Consider the following 26,285-nt stretch of genomic DNA (forward strand, 5'->3'; position numbering starts at 1 on the left):
GTGTTGGGGGGGATTGGGGCCTCAGGGGCGGTGCTGGGGGGGATCAGGGGGGTTGGGAGTGTTGGGGGGGATTGGGGCATCAGGGGCAGTGCTTGGGGGGGTTAGGGGGGGTTGGGAGTGTTGGGGGGATTGGGGCAGCAGGGGCGGTGCTGGGGGGGTCAGGGGGGGTTGCGAGTGTTGGGGGGTTTGGGGCTTCAGGGGCGGTGTTGGGGGAGGGTCAGGGGGGAGTTTGGAGGTGTTGGGTGGGATTGGGGCCTCAGGGGCGGTGCTGGGGGGGTCAGGGGGTGTTGGGAGTGTTGGGGGGGATTGGGGCCTCAGGGGCGGTGCTGGGGGGGGCAGGGGGGTTGGGAGTGTTGGGGGGGATTGGGGCCTCAGGGGCGGTGCTTGGGGAGTCAGGGGGGGTTGGGAGTGTTGGGGGGGATTGGGGCATCAGGGGCGGTGCTGGGGGGGTGGGGGGGCGTTGGGAGTATTGGGGGGATTGGGGCACCAGGGGTGGTGCTGAGGGGGTGGGGGGTGTTGGGAGTGTTGGGGGGGGATTGGGGCCTCAGGGGCGGTGTTGGGGGGGATTGGGGCCTCAGGGGCGGTCGTGGCGGGGTCAGGGGAGGTAGGGGGGTATTGGGGCCTCAGTAGCGGTCCTGGGGGTGTTGGGAGTGTTGGGGGGGATTGGGACTTCAGAGGCGGTGTTGGGGGGGGGGTCAGGGGGGGGTTGGGAGTGTTGGGGGGGATTGGGGCCTCAGAGGCGGTGCTGGGGGGGGGGGGCAGGGGGGGTTGGGAGTGTTGGGGGAGATTGGGGCCTTAGGGGCGGTGCTGGGGGGGGGTCAGGGGGTTTGGGAGTGTTGGGGGGGATTGGGGCCTCAGGGGCGGTGCTGGGTGGGAGGTCAGGGGGGTTGGAGTGTTGAGGGGGATTGGGGCATCTGGGGCGGTGCTGGGGGGTTGGGTGGGTTGGTAGTGTGGGGGGGGATTGGGGCATCAGGGGCGGTGCTGGGGGGTGGGGGGGGTTGGGAGTGTTGGGGGGGATTGGGGCATCAGGGGCAGTGCTGGGGGGGTGGGGGGGGAGTTGGGAGTGATGGGGGGAATTGGGGCATCAGGGGCAGTGCTGGGGGAGTGGGGGGGGGAGTTGGGAGTGTGGGGGGGATTGGGGCATCAGGGGCGGTATTCGGGGGTGTCAGGGGGAGCTGGGGGGGATTGGGGCCTCAGAAGCGGTGCTGGGGGGGGTCAGCGGGGGTTGGGAGTGTTGGGGGGATTGGGGCCTCAGGGGCGGTGCTGGGTGGTGGGGGGGTTTGGGTGTGTTGGGGGGATTGGGGCATCAGGGGCGGTGCTGGGGGGGTCAGGGGGGGTTGGGAATGTTGGGGGGATTGGGGCATCAGGGGCGGTGCTGGAGGGGGTTAGGGGGGTTGGGAGTGTTGGGGCGGATTGGGGCCTCAGGGGTGGTGCTGGGGTGATCAGGGGGGTTGGGAATGTTGGGGGGGATTGGGGCATCAGGGGCGGTGCTGGGGGGCTGGGGGGGGATTTGGGAGTGTTGGAGAGGATTGGGGCATCAGGGGTGGTGCTGGGGGGGTTGGGGGGGTTTGGGAGTGTTGGGGGGGATTGGGGCATCAGGGGCGGTGTTGGGGGGGACCAGGGGGGTTTGGGAGTGTTTGGGGGGGATTGGGGCCTCAGGGGCGGTGGTGGGGGGGGTCAGGGGGGGTTGGGGGGATTGGGGCCTCAGGAGCGGTGCTGGGGGGGTCAGGGGGGGTTGCGAGTGTTGGGGGGATTGGGGCTTCAGGGGCGATGTTGGGGGAGGGTCAATGGGGAGTTGGGAGTGTTGGGGGGGGATTGGGGCCTCAGGGCGGTGCTGGGGGGGCAGGGGTGTTGGGAGTGTTGGGGAGGATTGGGGCCTCAGGGCGGTGCTGGGGGTGGTCAGGGGGCGTTGGGAGTGTTGGGGGGGATTGGGGCCTCAGAGGCGGTGCTGGGGGGGTTGGGGGGGTTTGGGAGTGTTGGGGGGGATTGGGGCATCAGGGGCGGTGCTGGGGGGTTGGGTGGGTTGGTAGTGTGGGGGGGGATTGGGGCATCAGGGGCGGTGCTGGGGGGGTGGGGGGGGTTGGGAGTGTTGGGGGGGATTGGGGCATCAGGGGCAGTGCTGGGGGGGTGGGGGGGGAGTTGGGAGTGATGGGGGGGATTGGGGCATCAGGGGCAGTGCTGGGGGAGTGGGGGGGGAGTTGGGAGTGTGGGGGGGATTGGGGCATCAGGGGCGGTGTTCGGGGGTGTCAGGGGGAGCTGGGGGGATTGGGGCCTCAGAAGCGGTGCTGGGGGGTGTCAGCGGGGGTTGGGAGTGTTGGGGGGATTGGGGCCTCAGGGGCGGTGCTGGGTGGTGGGGGGGTTTGGGTGTGTTGGGGGGATTGGGGCATCAGGGGCGGTGCTGGGGGGGGTCAGGGGGGGTTGGGAATGTTGGGGGGATTGGGGGCATCAGGGGCGGTGCTGGGGGGGGTTAGGGGGGTTGGGAGTGTTGGGGCGGATTGGGGCCTCAGGGGTGGTGCTGGGGGTGATCAGGGGGGTTGGGAATGTTGGGGGGATTGGGGCATCAGGGGCGGTGCTGGGGGGCTGGGGGGGATTTGGGAGTGTTGGAGAGGATTGGGGCATCAGGGGTGGTGCTGGGGGGGTTGGGGGGCTTGGGAGTGTTGGGGGGATTGGGGGCATCAGGGGCGGTGTTGGGGGGGACCAGGGGGGTTTGGGAGTGTTTGGGGGGGATTGGGGCCTCAGGGGCGGTGGTGGGGGGGTCAGGGGGGGTTGGGGGGATTGGGGCCTCAGGAGCGGTGCTGGGGGGGGTCAGGGGGGTTGCGAGTGTTGGGGGGATTGGGGCTTCAGGGGCGATGTTGGGGGAGGGTCAATGGGGAGTTGGGAGTGTTGGGGGGGATTGGGGCCTCAGGGCGGTGCTGGGGGGGCAGGGGTGTTGGGAGTGTTGGGGGGGATTGGGGCCTCAGGGCGGTGCTGGGGGTGGTCAGGGGCGTTGGAGTGTTGGGGGGGATTGGGGCCTCAGAGGCGGTGCTGGGGGGGGGCAGGGGGGGGTTGGGAGTGTTGGGGGGGATTGGGGCCTCAGGGCGGTGCTGGGGGGGCAGGGGGTTGGGAGTGTTGGGGGGGATTGGGGCCTCAGGGGGCGGTGCTTGGGGAGTCAGGGGGGGTTGGGAGTGTTGGGGGGGATTGGGGCATCAGGGGCGGTGCTGGGGGGGGGTGGGGGGGGGGGGGTTGGAGTGTTGGGGGGATGGGCATCAGGGGTGGTGCTGGGGGGTGGGGGTTGGGAGTGTTGGGGGGGATTGGGGCATCAGGGACGGTGCTGTGGTGGTGGGGTGGGTGATGGGGTGCTGTGGTGGATTGGGGATGCAAGGGGCGGTGTTGGGGGGGTTCAGGGGGTTGGGAGTGTTGGGGGGATTGGGGCCTCAGGGCGGTGTGGGGTGGGTCAGGGGTGTTGGGGGATCACGGTGCCCAGCTATCTACTCGACCCCATGAGCCCCGGGACCCTCCTGGAGCGAAGCCATGGCGTGCTGTCTCCTGAACCAGCAACAATATTGTCAATATCTGCATGCCCTGATGATACCCGCCTGATGGTGATGCTTTATCCAACCCCCCCCCCCCCCCCCCCCCAGACAGCGTACAACCAGCGTGACCGCATGAGAACCGGAGGGGGTTCTCTGGTCCTGCACCCCCTAACATTCACGAGCAGAGGGCCTGGACCTCGCTGGGGGATCCGCCACCCGGGGAGGTCGCGCCATGCCAGGTCGAGAGGCCCAGAAGCAGTGAGAGAACCCTGCATGTCCTCTCCACCCCAACCCGTCATCGCCCCTCCCCCCTCACACTCTGGCCACTGCACCCCAGATCCATCCCCCTCACACTCTGGCCACTGCACCCTCGATCCATCCCCCTCACACTCTGGCCACTGCACCCTCGATCCCCCACCTGCCCCTCACACTCTGGCCACTGCACCCTCATGGCACTGCACCTCGATCCCTCCCCCTCACTCTGGCCACTGCACCCTCGATCCCACCCCCCCTCACACTCTGGCCACTGCACCCCAGATCCCATCCCCCCTCACACTCTGGCCACTGCACCCTCGATCCCATCCCCCTCACACTCTGGCCACTGCACCCTAATCCCATCCCTCCTCACACTCTGGCCCACTGCACCCCAGATCCCATCCCCCCTCACACCTCTGGCCACTGCACCCCGATCCATCCCCCACACTCTGGCCACTACACCCCAGACCCATCCCCTCTCACACTCTTTATGTTCCCAGGGCCATCGTCCGAACCTTCAGGGACGTCTCGCCAGGAAGCAGCGCAACGCCACCCACCGCAACGGCACCCAGGGACGCACGCCAGAGGTTGGCAGTTGGTCGGACAGGAGGGCAGACCTCAGTCTGGGATGCAGGACCGGGACGCTCAGACCACCGGGACAGACATTAGTGAGGGGCACAGGGTGGACAGTCATGTTGAAGCCACATCACGGCCGCACACTCGCTGGATCCACCCGGAGGTCAAGACGACATGGCCCGCATGGAGCTTGCACCGGGCCATGAGGCGGACCAGTACACACCAGACTTCCTGACGGATGATGACCTCGAGCTTGCGGCACTGCTGTCTCCCACACCGTTCACCATCACAGAGACACCGACCTCGGTTGGGCAGATAAGTGATGAGGCTCCCGGGTCACAGTCTGGTGCGCACCCCACAGCCGAGCCGGTACAGCAGCTGGAGTTTGGAGCAGCAGCCGAGGGCTGGACGGTCGGAGGGCGCAGCCAGGCCAGCAACCAGCTGCCACCCAGACGGTTCCCGGGTTCCTGGATGTAATTGACCCACCCGGACAACCGATGCATGTGGACAACCAGGGACGGAATAACGGGATGAGGGCCATCTTCCAGGACCTGCACATGCAGCTGGAGGAGTCTATCCGCGTTCAGGAGCAGGGAGTGGTGCCGCTCATCGCAGCCACCCAGGCCGACACCGCACGGGTGGCGTCCGCGGTGGAGGCAATGGGTGAAAGGGTTTTGGCCATGGGTCAGGTTCTGCAAGGCGTTGGGCTTACCGTGCACGCGTCATCCATGGCCCAGGGGAGGGCTGCCCTCTCACAGGCAGCCATCTCACAGAGCCAACACGACATTGCCACCGCTCTCAGGGCCCTGGCTGAGTCTCACCATGCCATGGCCCGGTCCCAGCAAGCGATGGCACAGTCCCAGCAGTCGGTCGCGGAGAGCATTGATCTCCTGGTGCACGTGATGGATGGCGTAGCGCACTCACAGGTCGAGATCGCACAGACCTTGACAGGAACATGGCACTCCCTGGGCCCCGTCTCGGCGAACATTCGGACCATGGTCGTTACCGCTGCAGCCTCCAGGACTGGTAGCGCCAGGTGTCGGTGGTGCGACGGGGCATGTCTCCGAGCGCATCTCCGTCTCACAGTGAGGCCCGGGGACCACCGGGCTCCCCGAGGGAGGAGGAGGTTCTGGGGCCCGTCCTGTCCCGGTAGCTCCACCAAGGGACGTCCCGGTACACTCGGCCTCCCCCCGTTCCGTCCCTGGCACATCTGGTGGGGAGCGGGCAGGTCAGGGTGGCACCACGCCGAGCAGCCTGGCCCCTCGAAGCCGGGCCGCCCCAGGAAACGTGTGCCGACGGGGAGCCATGTCGAAGGGCGTGATTCACAGCAGTCCGCCTCCACTCCTGCTGTACCATCTGGGAACACACCTAGACGGAGTGGTAGGGCCCGTAAGGCAAAGTCGTTCGGCACATAAGAAGTTGGCATGGGTGCAGGGCACAGTCTAGTTGTAGTGGGTAGGGCACCTATGTTCACCACACGAATAAACGTGTGGTATGTCCGGTGCCAGGGGGCCCGGGAGGGTGCCCGATTGGCGTAGTGGTATACAAGCCATTCAAGGTCTGTTCTGGATGTGCTGACCCTTCCCCCCACCCCCCCCCCCCCCCCCCCGCCCCCCATAATCGGACACCCGTTGTCCTCGGTACACCGACGGCAGCCACCCCACGGGCATGTGGTGAAATATCCGTCAGGAAGGCTGTGACCACCGGAGTGCATGGTTCAGCTATAGCCTTGAGTCAGACCTCGGCTGGCGAATCTGAGCACACAGCTCATCGCAGAGCGGGCTGTCATCATTCAACATGGCAGTGTTCACACCCGCTTACCCAATCATCAATGTTGTGCAATCCCGTAGTGCCGCAGTGGTAAGGTGATGTGGAATTGTTGCCGTGAACACGGTGCGGGGGTGGGGGGGGGGGGGGTGTGCAGTGTGGTGCCCGTGTATAGGAGTGACGGTGCAAGTGGCAGTGTTCAGCGAATCCCACCCCCACAGTGCGTGAACCGTGCGGCCACCAACGCGTCGCGTGCCCGCTGTCCGCGGCGGTGCCGTCGCGCAGCCTCCTGGGCGTAACGAGCTGCCGGGCAGTGTCTGCGTCCTGCGCCCCTACCCCCACCCTGATGCGCCCCATCATCCTCATCCTCCGCATCCTCCTCTTCCCCATCCCCCTCGTTTGCATTAGCTCCATTTGCCGTCGGGTCCTCCCTCCGGCTCCTCCACCAGGGCATCTCCCCTCTGCATGGTAATGTTGTGCAGCGCACAGCAGACCACAACTATGCAGCCGACCCTGTCGGGCCGGTACTGCAGGGCCCCTCCTGATCGGTCCAGGCATCTGAAGCGCATCTTCAGCAGCCCGAAGCACCGCTCCACCACACCCCTGGTTGCTGCGTGTGCCTCGTTGTATAGGCCTCTCCGCGTTGGTGTGAGGCCTCCGTATTGGCGTCAGCAGCCATGACCTCAATGGATAGCCCTTGTCGCCCAGCAACCAGCCCCTCAGCCGGGGGGGGCATCCATCGAACATTGCGGGGATGAACGACTGTGCCAGAATGTAGGCGTCATGCACACTGCCGGGGTACTTTGCACACACGTGCATGATCTTCATGTGGGGGTCGCACACCACCTGAATGTTCATGGAGTACGCCCCCTTCCTGTTCATGAACACGTCCCTGTTGTCTGCAGGCGGGCGCATGGGGATGTGCACACCATCGATGACACCCTGGACCATCGGTATCCCGGCCACCTTGGCGAATCCACGTGCCCGTGCTTCCTGCTGTGCTCGGTCCTCGGGGAATTGAATGTACCTGTCCACGATGGCGTACAAGGCGTCGGTGACGGCCCTGATGCACCTGTGGACCGATGCCTGTGAGATCCCGGATAGGTCCCCGTTCGGCACCTGGAAGGAACCGGTCGCATAAATGTTTAGGGCCACCGTCACCTTGACGGAGACTGGTATCGCGTGTCCTCCTCCCGTTCCACGTGGTGCGAGGTGCGCCACGAGCTGGTATATATGTGCGACCGTCTCCCTGCTGAACCGTAGTCTCCTCCTGCATGTGATGTCCAGTAGGGCCTCGAACGACATTCTGTCACGGTACACCCTCGCCTTGCTGGACGCCTGTGGCGACCTGGCACCACCATCAGTGGATCCTCCTGCTCCACCTGCTCCTCCTGTTCCCCCCAAAGCACTTCCTCTGCATTCCTCGCCGTCTGGCGGTCAATGTTCCCCTCGGCATCCCCCTGTACATTCGGTCCTGAGCGCCTGCGGCCTGCGTGTCGACGACGGGCCACTCCGCGGCCATCCCCTCTGCTGCACCGGCAACCGCTGCATCTGCAGCCACTGGTGGCCGTCCGACTCTATGCTGCCGAATGGCAAACTCCAGAGCTGCGGCTCCAACCACGGCAGTGAACATCGCTGTCTGGTTGGCATACATGGTGACCTGCAGGAGGGTGGTGGGGGGCAGAGAAACGACATGTTACACGGAGGTTCTTCCACACCTCGCCAGCCGGGTTGTATGGGATACCTGTGTGCCCCGGTGGCCTGGTCGCACTGCAGATACGCAGCCAGACTAACACCTGGTCACTGTCTGCGCCCAATGGTCAGCTCACACCGTACTGCTCACCAGTGTGCCACTCGCCTGTGCCCATCAGCCACACGCAAACCTGCGGCCGTGTCCTCGTCACCGTCCTGCCATATCAGGGCGGCTGACCTGTGGCATCCGCGGATGGACAATACCATCCACACTCTCCCTCACCCCCCTCCCACCTGCACACTCTCTCCCTCACCCCCCTCCCACCTGCACACTCTCCCGCCCCCCCCCTCCCACCTGCACTCCGCTCCCTCACCCCCCTCCCCACCTGCACACTCTCCCGCCCCCCCCCTCCCACCTGCACACACTCCCTCACCCCCCCTCCCATCTGCACACTCCCTCACCCCCCTCCCACCTGCACACTCTCCCTCAACCCCCTCCACCTGCACACTCTCCCTCATCCCCCTCCCACCTGCACACACTCCCTCACCCCCCTCCCACCTGCACACTCTCCCGCCCCCCCCTCCCACCTGCACACACTCCCTCACCCCCCCTCCCACCTGCACACTCTCCCTCATCCCCCCCTCCCATCTGCACACTCTCCCTCATCCCCCCTTCCACCTGCATACTCTCCCACCCCCCCTCCCACCTGCACACTCTCCCTCACCCCCCTCCCACCTGCACACTCTCCCCACACCCCCCTCCCACCTGCACACTCTCCCTCATCCCCCCCCCTCCCACCTGCACACTCTCCCTCACCCCCCTCCCACCTGCACACTCTCCCTCACCCCCCTCCCACCTGCACACTCTCCCTCATCCCCCCCTCCCATCTGCACACTCTCCCTCATCCCCCCTTCCACCTGCACACTCTCCCTCACCCCCTCCCACCCTGCACACTCTCCCACACCCCCCCTCCCACCTGCACACTCTCCCTCATCCCCCCCCCTCCCATCTGCACACTCTCCCTCATCCCCCCTTCCACCTGCACACTCTCCCTCACCCCCTCCCACCTGCACACTCTCCACACCCCCTCCCACCTGCACACTCTCCCTCATCCCCCCCTCCCACCTGCACACTCTCCCTCACCCCCCTCCCACCTGCACACTCTCCCTCATCCCCCCCCCTCCCACCTGCACACACTCCCTCACCCCCCTCCCACCTGCACACTCTCCCTCACCCCCCTCCCACCTGCACACTCTCCCTCACCACCCTCCCACCTGAACACTCCCCCTCACCCCCTCCCACCTGCACGCCGTTCCCTCATCCCCCCTCCCACCTGCACACTCTCCCACACACCCCCCTCCCCACCTGCACACTCTCCCACCCCCCCCTCCCACCTGCACACTCTCCCACACCCCCCCTCCCAGCTGCACACTCTCCCTCACCCCCCCTCCCACCTGCACACTCTCCCACCTCCCCTCCCACCTGCACACTCTCCCACCCCCACTCCCACCTGCACACTCTCCCACCCCCCCTCTCACCTGCACACTCTCTCACACCCCCCTCCCACCTGCACGCCGCTCCCTCATCCCCCCTCCCACCTGCACACTCTCCCATTAACCCCCTCCCACCTGCACACTCTCCCACACTCCCCTCCCGCCTGCACACTCTCCCACCCCCCCTTCCACCTGCACACTCCCCCTCACCCCTCCCACCTGCACACTCTCCCTCACCCCCCCTCCCACCAGCACACTCTCCCATCCCCCTTCCACCTGCACACTCTCCCTCACCCCAACTCCCACCTGCACACTCTCCCTCACCCCCCCCCCCCCCACCTGCACACTCTCCCACCCCCCCTCCCTCCTGCACACTCTCCCACACACCCCTCCCACCTGCACACTCTCACTCATCCCCCCCCCCACCTGCACACTCTCCTACCCCCCCTCCCACCTGCACACTCTCCCCACCCCCCCTTCGACCTGCACACTCTCCCACTCCCCCCTCCCACCTGCACACTCTCCCGCACCCCCCCTCCCACCTGCACACTCTCCCGCACCCCCTTCCCACCTGCACACTCTCCCACCCCACCCCCACCTGCACACTCACACCCCCCCCCCCACCTGCACACTCTCCCGCACCCCCCCTCCCACCTGCACACTCTCCCACACCCCTCCCTCACCTGCACACTCTCCCCCCCACCTGCACACTCTCCCCCCCCACCTGCACACTCTCCCCCCCCCACCTGCACACTCTCCCCTCACCCCCCCTCGCACCTGCACACTCTCCCACCCCCCCTCCCAGCTGCACACTCTCCCACACCCCCCCTCCCACCTGCACACTCTCCCACACCCCACCTCCAACCTGCGCACACTCCCTCACCCCCTCCCACCTGCACACTCCCTTACCCCCCCTCCCACCTGCGCACTCCCTCACCCCCCTCCCCACCTGCACACTCCCCCACCCCCCCTCCCACCTGCACACTCTCCCAGCCCCCCTGCCACCTGCACACTCTCCCACACACCCCCCTCCCACCTGCACACTCTCCCTCACCCCCCCTCCCACCTGCACACTCTCCCACCCCCCCTCCCACCTGCACACTCTCCCAGCCCCCCTCCCACCTGCACACTCTCCCTCACCCCCCCTCCCACCTGCACACTCTCCCAGCCCCCCTGCCACCTGCACACTCTCCCACATACCCCCTCCCACCTGCACACTCTCCCACACACCCCCTCCCACCTGCACACTCTCCCACACCCCCTCCCACCTGCACACTCTCCCTCATCCCCCCCTCCCACCTGCACACTCTCCCTCACCCCCCCCTCCCACCTGCACACTCTCCCACACCCCCTCCCACTTGCACACTCTCCCTCATCCCCCCCTCCCACCTGCACACTCTCCCTCACCCCCGCTCCCACCTGCACACTCTCCCACACCCCCCTCCACCTGCACACTCTCCCACCCCCCTCCCTCCTGCACACTCTCCCACCCCCCTTCTACCTGCACACTCTCCCTCACACCCCTCCCACCAGCACACTCTCCCTCACCCCCCCCTCCCCACCTGCACACTCTCCACACCCCCCCTCCCTCCTGCACACTCTCCCTCACCCCCCTTCCACCTGCACACTCTCCCACACCCCCCTCCCACCCGCACACTCTCCCACACCCCCCTCCCACCTGCACACTCTCCCACCCCCTCTCCCACCTGCACACTCTCTCACACTCCCCTCCCACCTGCACGCCGCTCCCTCATCCCCCCTCCCACCTGCACACTCTCCCATTAACCCCCCTCCCACCTGCACACTCTCCCACACTCCCCTCCCGCCTGCACACTCTCCCACCCCCCCCTTCCACCTGCACACTCCCCCTCACCCCCTCCCACCTGCACACTCTCCCTCACCCCCCCTCCCACCAGCACACTCTCCCATCCCCCTTCCACCTGCACACTCTCCCCTCACCCCAACTCCCACCTGCACACTCTCCCTCACCCCCCCCCCACCTGCACACTCTCCCACCCCCCTCCCTCCTGCACACTCTCCCACACCCCCCTCCCACCTGCACACTCTCCTACCCCCCTCCCTCCTGCACACTCTCCCACCCCCCCTTCGACCTGCACACTCTCCCACTCCCCCCTCCCACCTGCACACTCTCCCGCACCCCCCCTCCCACCTGCACACTCTCCCCGCACCCCCTTCCCACCTGCACACTCTCCCACCCGCACCCCCTTCCCACCTGCACACTCTCCCACCCCACCCCCACCTGCACACTCACACCCCCCCCCAACTGCACACTCTCCCGCAGCCCCCCTCCCACCTGCACACTCTCCCACACCCCTCCCTCACCCTGCACACTCTCCCCCCCACCTGCACACTCTCCCCACCCACCTGCACACTCTCCCCCCCCCACCTGCACACTCTCCCTCACCCCCCTCGCACCTGCACACTCTCCCACCCCCCCTCCCAGCTGCACACTCTCCCACACCCCCCCTCCCACCTGCACACTCTCCCCACACCCCACCTCCAACCTGCGCACTCTCCCTCACCCCCTCCCACCTGCACACTCCCTTACCCCCCTCCCACCTGCGCACTCCCTCACCCCCCTCCCACCTGCACACTCTCCCACACCCCAACCTCCAACCTGCGCACTCTCCCTCACCCCCTCCCACCTGCACACTCCCCCACCCCCCTCCCACCTGCACACTCTCCCAGCCCCCCTGCCACCTGCACACTCTCCCAATCACCCCCTCCCACCTGCACACTCTCCTCACCCCCCCTCCCACCTGCACACTCTCCCACACACCCCCTCCCACCTGCACACTCTCCCTCACCCCCCCTCCCACCTGCACACTCTCCCAGCCCCCCTGCCACCTGCACACTCTCCCACACCCCCCTCCCACCTGCACACTCTCCCTCACCCCCCTCCCACCTGCACACTCTCCCACACACCCCCTCCCACCTGCACACTCTCCCTCACCCCCCCTCCCACCTGCACACTCTCCCATAGCCCCTCCCACCTGCACACTCTCCCTCACGCCCCTCCCACCTGCACACTCTCCCTCACCCCCCCTCCCACCTGCACACTCTCCCACACCCCCTCCCACCTGCACACTCTCCCTCATCCCCCCCTCCCACCTGCACACTCTCCCTCACCCCCCCTCCCACCTGCACACTCTCCCACACCCCCTCCCACCTGCACACTCTCCCTCATCCCCCCTCCCACCTGCACACTCTCCTCACCCCCCCTCCACCTGCACACTCTCCCACACCCCCTCCCACCTGCACACTCTCCCACCCCCTCCCTCCTGCACACTCTCCCACCCCCCTTCTACCTGCACACTCTCCCTCACACCCCTCCCACCAGCACACTCTCCCTCACCCCCCCTCCCACCTGCACACTCTCCCACACCCCCCCTCCCACCTGCACACTCTCCCACAGCCCCTCCCACCTGCACACTCTCCCTCACGCCCTCCACCTGCACACTCTCCCTCACCCCCCCTCCCACCTGCACACTCTCCCACACCCCCTCCCACCTGCACACTCTCCCTCATCCCCCCCTCCCACCTGCACACTCTCCCTCACCCCCCTCCCACCTGCACACTCTCCCACACCCCCTCCCACCTGCACACTCTCCCTCATCCCCCCCTCCCACCTGCACACTCTCCCTCACCCCCCCTCCCACCTGCACACTCTCCCACACCCCCCTCCCACCTGCACACTCTCCCACCCCCCTCCCTCCTGCACACTCTCCCACCCCCCTTCTACCTGCACACTCTCCCTCACCCCCCTCCCACCCGCACACTCTCCCACACCCCCCTCCCACCTGCACACTCCCTTACCCCCCTCCCACCTGCGCACTTCCCTCACCCCCTCCCACCTGCACACTCTCCCACACCCCACCTCCAACCTGCGCACTCTCCCTCACCCCCTCCCACCTGCACACTCCCCCACCCCCCTCCCACCTGCACACTCTCCTAGCCCCCCTGCCACCTGCACACTCTCCCACACACCCCCTCCCACCTGCACACTCTCCCTCACCCCCCCTCCCACCTGCACACTCTCCCACACACCCCCTCCCACCTGCACACTCTCCCTCACCCCCCTCCCACCTGCACACTCTCCCACAGCCCCTCCCACCTGCACACTCTCCCTCACGCCCCTCCCACCTGCACACTCTCCCTCACCCCCCCTCCCACCTGCACACTCTCCCACACCCCTCCCACCTGCACACTCTCCCTCATCCCCCCCTCCCACCTGCACACTCTCCCTCACCCCCCCTCCCACCTGCACACTCTCCCACACCCCCTCCCACCTGCACACTCTCCCTCATCCCCCCCTCCCACCTGCACACTCCTCCCTCACCCCCCCTCCCACCTGCACACTCTCCCACACCCCCCTCCCACCTGCACACTCTCCCACCCCCCTCCCTCCTGCACACTCTCCCACCCCCTTCTACCTGCACACTCTCCCTCACACCCCTCCCACCAGCACACTCTCCCTCACCCCCCCCCCCCTCCCCACCTGCACACTCTCCCACACCCCCCTCCCACCTGCACACTCTCCCCAAGCCCCTCCCACCTGCACACTCTCCTCACGCCCTCCCACCTGCACACTCTCCCTCACCCCCCCTCCCACCTGCACACTCTCCCACACCCCCTCCCACCTGCACACTCTCCCTCATCCCCCCTCCCACCTGCACACTCTCCCCTCACCCCCTCCCACCTGCACACTCTCCCACACCCCCTCCCACCTGCACACTCTCCCTCATCCCCCCCTCCACCTGCACACTCTCCCTCACCCCCCCTCCCACCTGCACACTCTCCCACACCCCCCTCCCACCTGCACACTCTCCCACCCCCTCCCTCCTGCACACTCTCCCACCCCCCTTCTACCTGCACACTCTCCCTCACACCCCTCCCACCAGCACACTCTCCCTCACCCCCCCTCCCTCCTGCACACTCTCCCTCATCCCTCCCCACCTGCACACTCTCCCTCACCCCCCTCCCACCCGCACACTCTCCCACACCCCCCTCCCACCTGCACACTCTCCCTCACACCCTATCCACCTGCACACTCTCCCTCACCCCCCCCTCCCACCTGCACACTCTCCCACACCCCCCTCCCTCCTGCACACTCCCTCACCCCCCTCCCACCGGCACACTCTCCCTCACCCCCCTCCCACCTGCACACTCTCCCACCCCCCCCCTCCCACCTGCACACTCTCCCTCACCCCTCCCACCGGCACACTCTCCCTCACCCCCCTCCCACCAGCACACTCTCCCATCCCCCTTCCACCTGCACACTCTCCCTCACCCCAACTCCCACCTGCACACTCTCCCTCACCCCCCCCCCCCACCTGCACACTCTCCCACCCCCCTCCCTCCTGCACACTCTCCCACACACCCCTCCCACCTGCACACTCTCACTCATCCCCCCTCCCACCTGCACACTCTCCTACCCCCCTCCCACCTGCACACTCTCCCACCCCCCCTTCGACCTGCACACTCTCCCACTCCCCCCTCCCACCTGCACACTCTCCCGCACCCCCCCTCCCACCTGCACACTCTCCCGCACCCCCTTCCCACCTGCACACTCTCCCACCCCACCCCCACCTGCACACTCACACCCCCCCCCACCTGCACACTCTCCCGCACCCCCCTCCCACCTGCACACTCTCCCACACCCCTCCCTCACCTGCACACTCTCCCCCCCACCTGCACACCCTCCCCCTCCACCTGCACACTCTCCCCCCCCACCTGCACACTCTCCCTCACCCCCCCTCGCACCTGCACACTCTCCCACCCCCCCTCCCAGCTGCACACTCTCCCACACCCCCCCTCCCACCTGCACACTCTCCCACACCCCACCTCCAACCTGCGCACTCTCCCTCACCCCCTCCCACCTGCACACTCCCTTACCCCCCCTCCCACCTGCGCACTCCCTCACCCCCCTCCCACCTGCACACTCCCCACCCCCCTCCCACCTGCACACTCTCCCAGCCCCCCTGCCACCTGCACACTCTCCCACACACCCCTCCCACCTGCACACTCTCCCTCACCCCCCCTCCCACCTGCACACTCTCCCACCCCCCTCCCACCTGCACACTCTCCCAGCCCCCTCCCACCTGCACACTCTCCCTCACCCCCCTCCCACCTGCACACTCTCCCAGCCCCCCTGCCACCTGCACACTCTCCCACATACCCCCTCCCACCTGCACACTCTCCCACACACCCCCTCCCACCTGCACACTCTCCCACACCCCCTCCCACCTGCACACTCTCCCTCATCCCCCCCTCCCACCTGCACACTCTCCCTCACCCCCCCTCCCACCTGCACACTCTCCCACACCCCCTCCCACCTGCACACTCTCCCTCATCCCCCCCTCCCACCTGCACACTCTCCCTCACCCCCGCTCCCACCTGCACACTCTCCCACACCCCCCTCCCACCTGCACACTCTCCCACCGCCCTCCCTCCTGCACACTCTCCCACCCCCCTTCTACCTGCACACTCTCCCTCACACCCCTCCCACCAGCACACTCTCCCTCACCCCCCCTCCCACCTGCACACTCTCCCACACCCCCCTCCCTCCTGCACACTCTCCCTCACCCCCCTTCCACCTGCACACTCTCCCACACCCCCCTCCCACCCGCACACTCTCCCACACCCCCCTCCCACCTGCACACTCTCCCACCCCCTCTCCCACCTGCACACTCTCTCACACCCCCCTCCCACCTGCACGCCGCTCCCTCATCCCCCCTCCCACCTGCACACTCTCCCATTAACCCCCCTCCCACCTGCACACTCTCCCACACTCCCCTCCCGCCTGCACACTCTCCCACCCCCCCTTCCACCTGCACACTCCCCCTCACCCCCTCCCACCTGCACACTCTCCCTCACCCCCCCTCCCACCAGCACACTCTCCCATCCCCCTTCCACCTGCACACTCTCCCTCACCCCAACTCCCACCTGCACACTCTCCCTCACCCCCCCCCACCTGCACACTCTCCCACCCCCCTCCCTCCTGCACACTCTCCCACACCCCCCTCCCACCTGCACACTCTCCTACCCCCCTCCCACCTGCACACTCTCCCACCCCCCCTTCGACCTGCACAATCTCCCACTCCCCCCTCCCACCTGCACACTCTCCCGCACCCCCCCTCCCACCTGCACACTCTCCCGCACCCCCTTCCCACCTGCACACTCTCCCACCCCACCCCCACCTGCACACTCACACCCCCCCCCACCTGCACACTCTCCCGCAGCCCCCCTCCCACCTGCACACTCTCCCACACCCCTCCCTCACCTGCACACTCTCCCCCCCACCTGCACACTCTCCCCACCCACCTGCACACTCTCCCCCCCCACCTGCACACTCTCCCTCACCCCCCCTCGCACCTGCACACTCTCCCACCCCCCCTCCCAGCTGCACACTCTCCCACACACCCCCTCCCACCTGCACACTCTCCCACACCCCACCTCCAACCTGCGCACTCTCCCTCACCCCCTCCCACCTGCACACTCCCTTACCCCCCTCCCACCTGCGCGCTCCCTCACCCCCCTCCCACCTGCACACTCTCCCACACCCCACCTCCAACCTGCGCAGTCTCCCTCACCCCCTCCCACCTGCACACTCCCCCACCCCCCTCCCACCTGCACACTCTCCCAGCCCCCCTGCCACCTGCACACTCTCCCACACACCCCCTCCCATCTGCACACTCTCCCTCACCCCCCCTCCCACCTGCACACTCTCAACCACACCCCCTCCCACCTGCACACTCTCCCTCACCCCCCCTCCCACCTGCACACTCTCCCAGCCCCACTGCCACCTGCACACTCTCCCACACCCCCCTCCCACCTGCACACTCTCCCTCACCCCCCTCCCACCTGTACCCTCTCCCACACACCCCCTCCCACCTGCACACTCTCCCTCACCCCCCCTCCCACCTGCACACTCTCCCACAGCCCCTCCCACCTGCACACTCTCCCTCACGCCCCTCCCACCTGCACACTCTCCCTCACCCCCCCTCCCACCTGCACACTCTCCCACTCCCCCTCCCACCTGCACACTCTCCCTCATCCCCCCCTTCCACCTGCACACTCTCCCTCACCCCCCCTCCCACCTGCACACTCTCCCACACCCCCTCCCACCTGCACACTCTCCCTCATCCCCCCCTCCCACCTGCACACTCTCCCTCACCCCCCCTCCCACCTGCACACTCTCCCACACCCCCCTCCCACCTGCACACTCTCCCACCCCCCTCCCTCCTGCACACTCTCCCACCCCCCTTCTACCTGCACACTCTCCCTCACACCCCTCCCACCAGCACACTCTCCCTCACCCCCCCTCCCACCTGCACACTCTCCCACACCCCCCCTCCCACCTGCACACTCTCCCACAGCCCCTCCAACCTGCACACTCTCCCTCACGCCCCTCCCACCTGCACACTCTCCCTCACCCCCCCTCCCACCTGCACACTCTCCCACCCCCCCTCCCACCTGCACACTCTCCCTCATCCCCCCCTCCCACCTGCACACTCTCCCTCACCCCCCTCCCACCTGCACACTCTCCCACACCCCCTCCCACCTGCACACTCTCCCTCATCCCCCCCTCCCACCTGCACACTCTCCCTCACCCCCCCTCCCACCTGCACACTCTCCCACACCCCCTCCCACCTGCACACTCTCCCACCCCCCTCCCTCCTGCACACTCTCCCACCCCCCTTCTACCTGCACACTCTCCCTCACACCCCTCCCACCAGCACACTCTCCCTCACCCCCCCTCCCTCCTGCACACTCTCCCTCATCCCTCCCCACCTGCACACTCTCCCTCACCCCCCTCCCACCCGCACACTCTCCCACACCCCCCTCCCACCTGCACACTCCCTTACCCCCCTCCCACCTGCGCACTCCCTCACCCCCCTCCCACCTGCACACTCTCCCACACCCCACCTCCAACCTGCGCACTCTCCCTCACCCCCTCCCACCTGCACACTCCCCCACCCCCCTCCCACCTGCACACTCTCCCAGCCCCCCTGCCACCCGCACACTCTCCCACACACCCCCTCCCACCTGCACACTCTCCCTCACCCCCCCTCCCACCTGCACACTCTCCCACACACCCCCTCCCACCTGCTCACTCTCCCTCACCCCCCCTCCCACCTGCACACTCTCCCACAGCCCCTCCCACCTGCACACTCTCCCTCACGCCCCTCCCACCTGCACACTCTCCCTCACCCCCCCTCCCACCTGCACACTCTCCCACACCCCCTCCCACCTGCACACTCTCCCTCATCCCCCCCTCCCACCTGCACACTCTCCCTCACCCCCCCTCCCACCTGCACACTCTCCCACACCCCCGCCCACCTGCACACTCTCCCTCATCCCCCCCTCCCACCTGCACACTCTCCCTCACCCCCCCTCCCACCTGCACACTCTCCCACACCCCCCTCCCACCTGCACACTCTCCCACCCCCCTCACTCCTGCACAATCTCCCAACCCCCTTCTACCTGCACACTCTCCCTCACACCCCTCCCACCAGCACACTCTCCCTCACCCCCCTCCCACCTGCACACTCTCCCACACCCCCCCTCCCACCTGCACACTCTCCCACAGCCCCTCCCACCTGCACACTCTCCCTCACGCCCCTCCCACCTGCACACTCTCCCTCACCCCCCCTCCCACCTGCACACTCTCCCACACCCCCTCACACCTGCACACTCTCCCTCATCCCCCCCTCCCACCTGCACACTCTCCCTCACCCCCCTCCCACCTGCACACTCTCCCACACCCCCTCCCACCTGCACACTCTCCCTCATCCCCCCCTCCCACCTGCACACTCTCCCTCACCCCCCCTCCCACCTGCACACTCTCCCACACCCCCCTCCCACCTGCACACTCTCCCACCCCCCTCCCTCCTGCACACTCTCCCACCCCCCTTCTACCTGCACACTCTCCCTCACACCCCTCCCACCAGCACACTCTCCCTCACCCCCCCTCCCTCCTGCACACTCTCCCTCATCCCTCCCCACCTGCACACTCTCCCTCACCCCCCTCCCACCCGTACACTCTCCCACACCCCCCTCCCACCTGCACACTCTCCCTCACACCCCATCCCACCTGCACACTCTCCCTCACCCCCCCCTCCCACCTGCACACTCTCCCACACCCCCCTCCCTCCTGCACACTCCCTCACCCCCCTCCCACCGGCACACTCTCCCTCACCCCCCTCCCACCTGCACACTCTCCCACCCCCCTCTCCCACCTGCACACTCTCCCTCACCCCCCTCCCACCTGCACACTCCCTCACCCCCCCTCCCACCTGCACACTCTCCCACCCCCTCCCTCCTGCACACTCTCCCTCATCCCCCCTCCCTCCTGCACACTCTCCCACCCCCCTCCCTCCTGCACACTCTCCCTCACCCCCCTCCCACCTGCACACTCTCCCACACACACCCGCCCTCCTGCACACTCTCCCTCATCCCCCTTCCATCTGCACACTCTCCCACACACCCCCTCCCTCCTGCACACTCTCCCTCATCCCCCCTCCCACCTGCACACTCTCCCACACACACCCTCCCTCCTGCACACTCTCCCTCATCCCCCTTCCATCTGCACACTCTCCCACACACCCCCTCCCTCCTGCACACTCTCCCTCACCCCCTCCCACCTGCACACTCTCCCTCACCTCCCCCCTCCCTCCTGCACACTCTCCCACCCCCCCTCCCACCTGCACACTCTCCCTCACCCCCCCTCCCACCTGCACACTCTCCCACCCCCCTCCCTCCTGCACACTCTCCCTCATCCCCCCTTCCACCTGCACACTCTCCCACACACCCCCTCCCTCCTGCACACTCTCCCTCATCCCCCTTCGACCTGCACACTCTCCCGCACCCCCCTCCCACCTGCACACTCTCCCACCCCCCTCCCTCCTGCACACTCTCCCTCATCCCCCCTTCCACCTGCACACTGTCCCACACACCCCCTTCCACCTGCACACTCTCCCAAACACCCCCTCCCAATTGCACACTCTCCCACACACCCCCTCCCACCTGCACACTCTCCCACGCAACCCCTCCCTCCTGCACACTCTCCCTTCCCCCCTCCCACCTGCACACTCTCCCACACCCCCCTCCCACCTGCACACTCTCCCTCATCCCCCCTCCCACCTGCACACTCTCCCACCCCCCTCGCTCCTGCACACTCTCCCACCCCCCTCCCACCTGCACACTCTCACTAACCCCCCCTCCCACCTGCACACTCTCCCTCATCCCCCCTCCCACCTGCATACTCTCCCTCATCCCCCCCTCCCACCTGCACACTCTCCCACCCCCCTCCCACCTGCACACTCTCCCACCCCCTCCCTCCTGCACACTCTCCCTCATCCCCCCCTCCCACCTGCACACTCTCCCACCCCCCTCCCACCTGCACACTCTCCCACCCCCTCCCTCCTGCACACTCTCCCTCATCCCCCCCCCACCTGCACACTCTCCCAACCCCCCTCCCACCTGCACACTCTCCCTCACCCCCCCCCCCTCCCACCTGCACACTCTCCCACCCCCCCTCCCTCCTGCAGACTCTCCCACCCCCTCCCTCCTGCACACTCTCACTCATCCCCCCCCCCACCTGCACACTCTCGCACCCCCCCTCCCTCCTGCACACTCTCACTCATCCCCCCTCCCACCTGCACACTCTCCCACCCCCCCTCCCACCTGCATACTCTCCCGCACACCCCCTCCCACGTGCACACTCTCCCGCACCCCCCTCCCACCTGCACACTCTCTCGCACCCCCCCCCACCTGCACACTCTCCCGCACCCACCCCCCCACCTGCACACTCTCCCACACCCCCCTCCCACCTGCACACTCTCCCACACCCCTCCTCCCACCTGCACACTCTCCCTCACCCCCCCTCCCAACTGCACACTCTCCCACCCCCCCTCCCACCTGCACACTCTCCCACCGCCCCTCCCACCTGCACACTCTCCCTCATCCCACCTGCACACTCTCCCTCACCCCCCTCCCACCTGCACACTCTCCCACCCCCCCTCCCACCTGCACACTCTCCTACACCCCTCTCCCACCTGCACACTCTCCCACACACACCCCTCCCACCTGCACACTCTCCCACACACCCCTCCCACCAGCACACTCTCCCTCACCCCCCCCCTCCCTCCTGCACACTCTCCCACCCCCCCCCCCCCCACCTGCACACTCTCCCACCCCCTTCCCTCCTGCACACTCTCCCTCATCCCCCCTTCCACCTGCACACTCTCCCACACACCCCCTCCCTCCTGCACACTCTCCCTCATCCCCCTTCCACCTGCACACTCTCCCTCATCCCCCTTCCCACCTGCACACTCTCCCTCACCCCCCCTCCCACCTGCACACTCTCCCACACACACCCCTCCCTCCTGCACACTCTCCCACCCCCCCCTCCCACCTGCACACTCTCCCTCACCCCCCTCCCACCTGCACACTCTCCCTCACCCCACCCCCTCCCACCTGCACACTCTCCCTCACCCCCCTCCCACCTGCACACTCTCCCATTAACCCCCCCTCCCACCTGCACACTCTCCCTCACCCCCCTCCCATCTGCACACACTACCATTAACCCCCCTCCCACCTGCACACTCTCCCTCACCCCCCCTCCCACCTGCACACTCTCCCTCACCCCCCCTCCCACCTGCACACTCCCACCCCCTCCCTCCTGCACACTCTCCCTCACCCCCCTCCCATCTGCACACTCTACCATTAACCCCCCTCCCACCTGCACACTCTCCCTCATCCCCCCCTCCCACCTGCACACTCTCCCTCACCCCCGCTCCCACCTGCACACTCTCCCACACCCCCCTCCCACCTGCACACTCTCCCACCGCCCTCCCTCCTGCACACTCTCCCACCCCCCTTCTACCTGCACACTCTCCCTCACACCCCTCCCACCAGCACACTCTCCCTCACCCCCCCTCCCACCTGCACACTCTCCCACACCCCCCTCCCTCCTGCACACTCTCCCTCACCCCCCTTCCACCTGCACACTCTCCCACACCCCCCTCCCACCCGCACACTCTCCCACACCCCCCTCCCACCTGCACACTCTCCCACCCCCTCTCCCACCTGCACACTCTCTCACACCCCCCTCCCACCTGCACGCCGCTCCCTCATCCCCCCTCCCACCTGCACACTCTCCCATTAACCCCCCTCCCACCTGCACACTCTCCCACACTCCCCTCCCGCCTGCACACTCTCCCACCCCCCCTTCCACCTGCACACTCCCCCTCACCCCCTCCCACCTGCACACTCTCCCTCACCCCCCCTCCCACCAGCACACTCTCCCATCCCCCTTCCACCTGCACACTCTCCCTCACCCCAACTCCCACCTGCACACTCTCCCTCACCCCCCCCCACCTGCACACTCTCCCACCCCCCTCCCTCCTGCACACTCTCCCACACCCCCCTCCCACCTGCACACTCTCCTACCCCCCTCCCACCTGCACACTCTCCCACCCCCCCTTCGACCTGCACAATCTCCCACTCCCCCCTCCCACCTGCACACTCTCCCGCACCCCCCCTCCCACCTGCACACTCTCCCGCACCCCCTTCCCACCTGCACACTCTCCCACCCCACCCCCACCTGCACACTCACACCCCCCCCCACCTGCACACTCTCCCGCAGCCCCCCTCCCACCTGCACACTCTCCCACACCCCTCCCTCACCTGCACACTCTCCCCCCCACCTGCACACTCTCCCCACCCACCTGCACACTCTCCCCCCCCACCTGCACACTCTCCCTCACCCCCCCTCGCACCTGCACACTCTCCCACCCCCCCTCCCAGCTGCACACTCTCCCACACACCCCCTCCCACCTGCACACTCTCCCACACCCCACCTCCAACCTGCGCACTCTCCCTCACCCCCTCCCACCTGCACACTCCCTTACCCCCCTCCCACCTGCGCGCTCCCTCACCCCCCTCCCACCTGCACACTCTCCCACACCCCACCTCCAACCTGCGCAGTCTCCCTCACCCCCTCCCACCTGCACACTCCCCCACCCCCCTCCCACCTGCACACTCTCCCAGCCCCCCTGCCACCTGCACACTCTCCCACACACCCCCTCCCATCTGCACACTCTCCCTCACCCCCCCTCCCACCTGCACACTCTCAACCACACCCCCTCCCACCTGCACACTCTCCCTCACCCCCCCTCCCACCTGCACACTCTCCCAGCCCCACTGCCACCTGCACACTCTCCCACACCCCCCTCCCACCTGCACACTCTCCCTCACCCCCCTCCCACCTGCACACTCTCCCACACACCCCCTCCCACCTGCACACTCTCCCTCACCCCCCCTCCCACCTGCACACTCTCCCACAGCCCCTCCCACCTGCACACTCTCCCTCACGCCCCTCCCACCTGCACACTCTCCCTCACCCCCCCTCCCACCTGCACACTCTCCCACACCCCCTCCCACCTGCACACTCTCCCTCATCCCCCCCTCCCACCTGCACACTCTCCCTCACCCCCCCTCCCACCTGCACACTCTCCCACACCCCCTCCCACCTGCACACTCTCCCTCATCCCCCCCTCCCACCTGCACACTCTCCCTCACCCCCCCTCCCACCTGCACACTCTCCCACACCCCCCTCCCACCTGCACACTCTCCCACCCCCCTCCCTCCTGCACACTCTCCCCCCCCCCCCTTCTACCTGCACACTCTCCCTCACACCCCTCCCACCAGCACACTCTCCCTCACCCCCCCTCCCACCTGCACACTCTCCCACACCCCCCCTCCCACCTGCACACTCTCCCACAGCCCCTCCAACCTGCACACTCTCCCTCACGCCCCTCCCACCTGCACACTCTCCCTCACCCCCCCTCCCACCTGCACACTCTCCCACCCCCCCTCCCACCTGCACACTCTCCCTCATCCCCCCCTCCCACCTGCACACTCTCCCTCACCCCCCTCCCACCTGCACACTCTCCCACACCCCCTCCCACCTGCACACTCTCCCTCATCCCCCCCTCCCACCTGCACACTCTCCCTCACCCCCCCTCCCACCTGCACACTCTCCCACACCCCCTCCCACCTGCACACTCTCCCACCCCCCTCCCTCCTGCACACTCTCCCACCCCCCTTCTACCTGCACACTCTCCCTCACACCCCTCCCACCAGCACACTCTCCCTCACCCCCCCTCCCTCCTGCACACTCTCCCTCATCCCTCCCCACCTGCACACTCTCCCTCACCCCCCTCCCACCCGCACACTCTCCCACACCCCCCTCCCACCTGCACACTCCCTTACCCCCCTCCCACCTGCGCACTCCCTCACCCCCCTCCCACCTGCACACTCTCCCACACCCCACCTCCAACCTGCGCACTCTCCCTCACCCCCTCCCACCTGCACACTCCCCCACCCCCCTCCCACCTGCACACTCTCCCAGCCCCCCTGCCACCCGCACACTCTCCCACACACCCCCTCCCACCTGCACACTCTCCCTCACCCCCCCTCCCACCTGCACACTCTCCCACACACCCCCTCCCACCTGCTCACTCTCCCTCACCCCCCCTCCCACCTGCACACTCTCCCACAGCCCCTCCCACCTGCACACTCTCCCTCACGCCCCTCCCACCTGCACACTCTCCCTCACCCCCCCTCCCACCTGCACACTCTCCCACACCCCCTCCCACCTGCACACTCTCCCTCATCCCCCCCTCCCACCTGCACACTCTCCCTCACCCCCCCTCCCACCTGCACACTCTCCCACACCCCCGCCCACCTGCACACTCTCCCTCATCCCCCCCTCCCACCTGCACACTCTCCCTCACCCCCCCTCCCACCTGCACACTCTCCCACACCCCCCTCCCACCTGCACACTCTCCCACCCCCCTCCCTCCTGCACACTCTCCCAACCCCCTTCTACCTGCACACTCTCCCTCACACCCCTCCCACCAGCACACTCTCCCTCACCCCCCTCCCACCTGCACACTCTCCCACAGCCCCCCTCCCACCTGCACACTCTCCCACAGCCCCTCCCACCTGCACACTCTCCCTCACGCCCCTCCCACCTGCACACTCTCCCTCACCCCCCCTCCCACCTGCACACTCTCCCACACCCCCTCACACCTGCACACTCTCCCTCATCCCCCCCTCCCACCTGCACACTCTCCCTCACCCCCCTCCCACCTGCACACTCTCCCACACCCCCTCCCACCTGCACACTCTCCCTCATCCCCCCCTCCCACCTGCACACTCTCCCTCACCCCCCCTCCCACCTGCACACTCTCCCACACCCCCCTCCCACCTGCACACTCTCCCACCCCCCTCCCTCCTGCACACTCTCCCACCCCCCTTCTACCTGCACACTCTCCCTCACACCCCTCCCACCAGCACACTCTCCCTCACCCCCCCTCCCTCCTGCACACTCTCCCTCATCCCTCCCCACCTGCACACTCTCCCTCACCCCCCTCCCACCCGCACACTCTCCCACACCCCCCTCCCACCTGCACACTCTCCCTCACACCCCATCCCACCTGCACACTCTCCCTCACCCCCCCCTCCCACCTGCACACTCTCCCACACCCCCCTCCCTCCTGCACACTCCCTCACCCCCCTCCCACCGGCACACTCTCCCTCACCCCCCTCCCACCTGCACACTCTCCCACCCCCCCCTCCCACCTGCACACTCTCCCTCACCCCCCTCCCACCTGCACACTCCCTCACCCCCCCTCCCACCTGCACACTCTCCCACCCCCTCCCTCCTGCACACTCTCCCTCATCCCCCCTCCCTCCTGCACACTCTCCCACCCCCCTCCCTCCTGCACACTCTCCCTCACCCCCCTCCCACCTGCACACTCTCCCACACACACCCGCCCTCCTGCACACTCTCCCTCATCCCCCTTCCATCTGCACACTCTCCCACACACCCCCTCCCTCCTGCACACTCTCCCTCATCCCCCCTCCCACCTGCACACTCTCCCCCACACACCCTCC

This window comes from Scyliorhinus torazame, chromosome 6 (assembly GCF_047496885.1).
Source record: "Scyliorhinus torazame isolate Kashiwa2021f chromosome 6, sScyTor2.1, whole genome shotgun sequence".
In the NCBI taxonomy this organism is placed as follows: domain Eukaryota; kingdom Metazoa; phylum Chordata; class Chondrichthyes; order Carcharhiniformes; family Scyliorhinidae; genus Scyliorhinus; species Scyliorhinus torazame.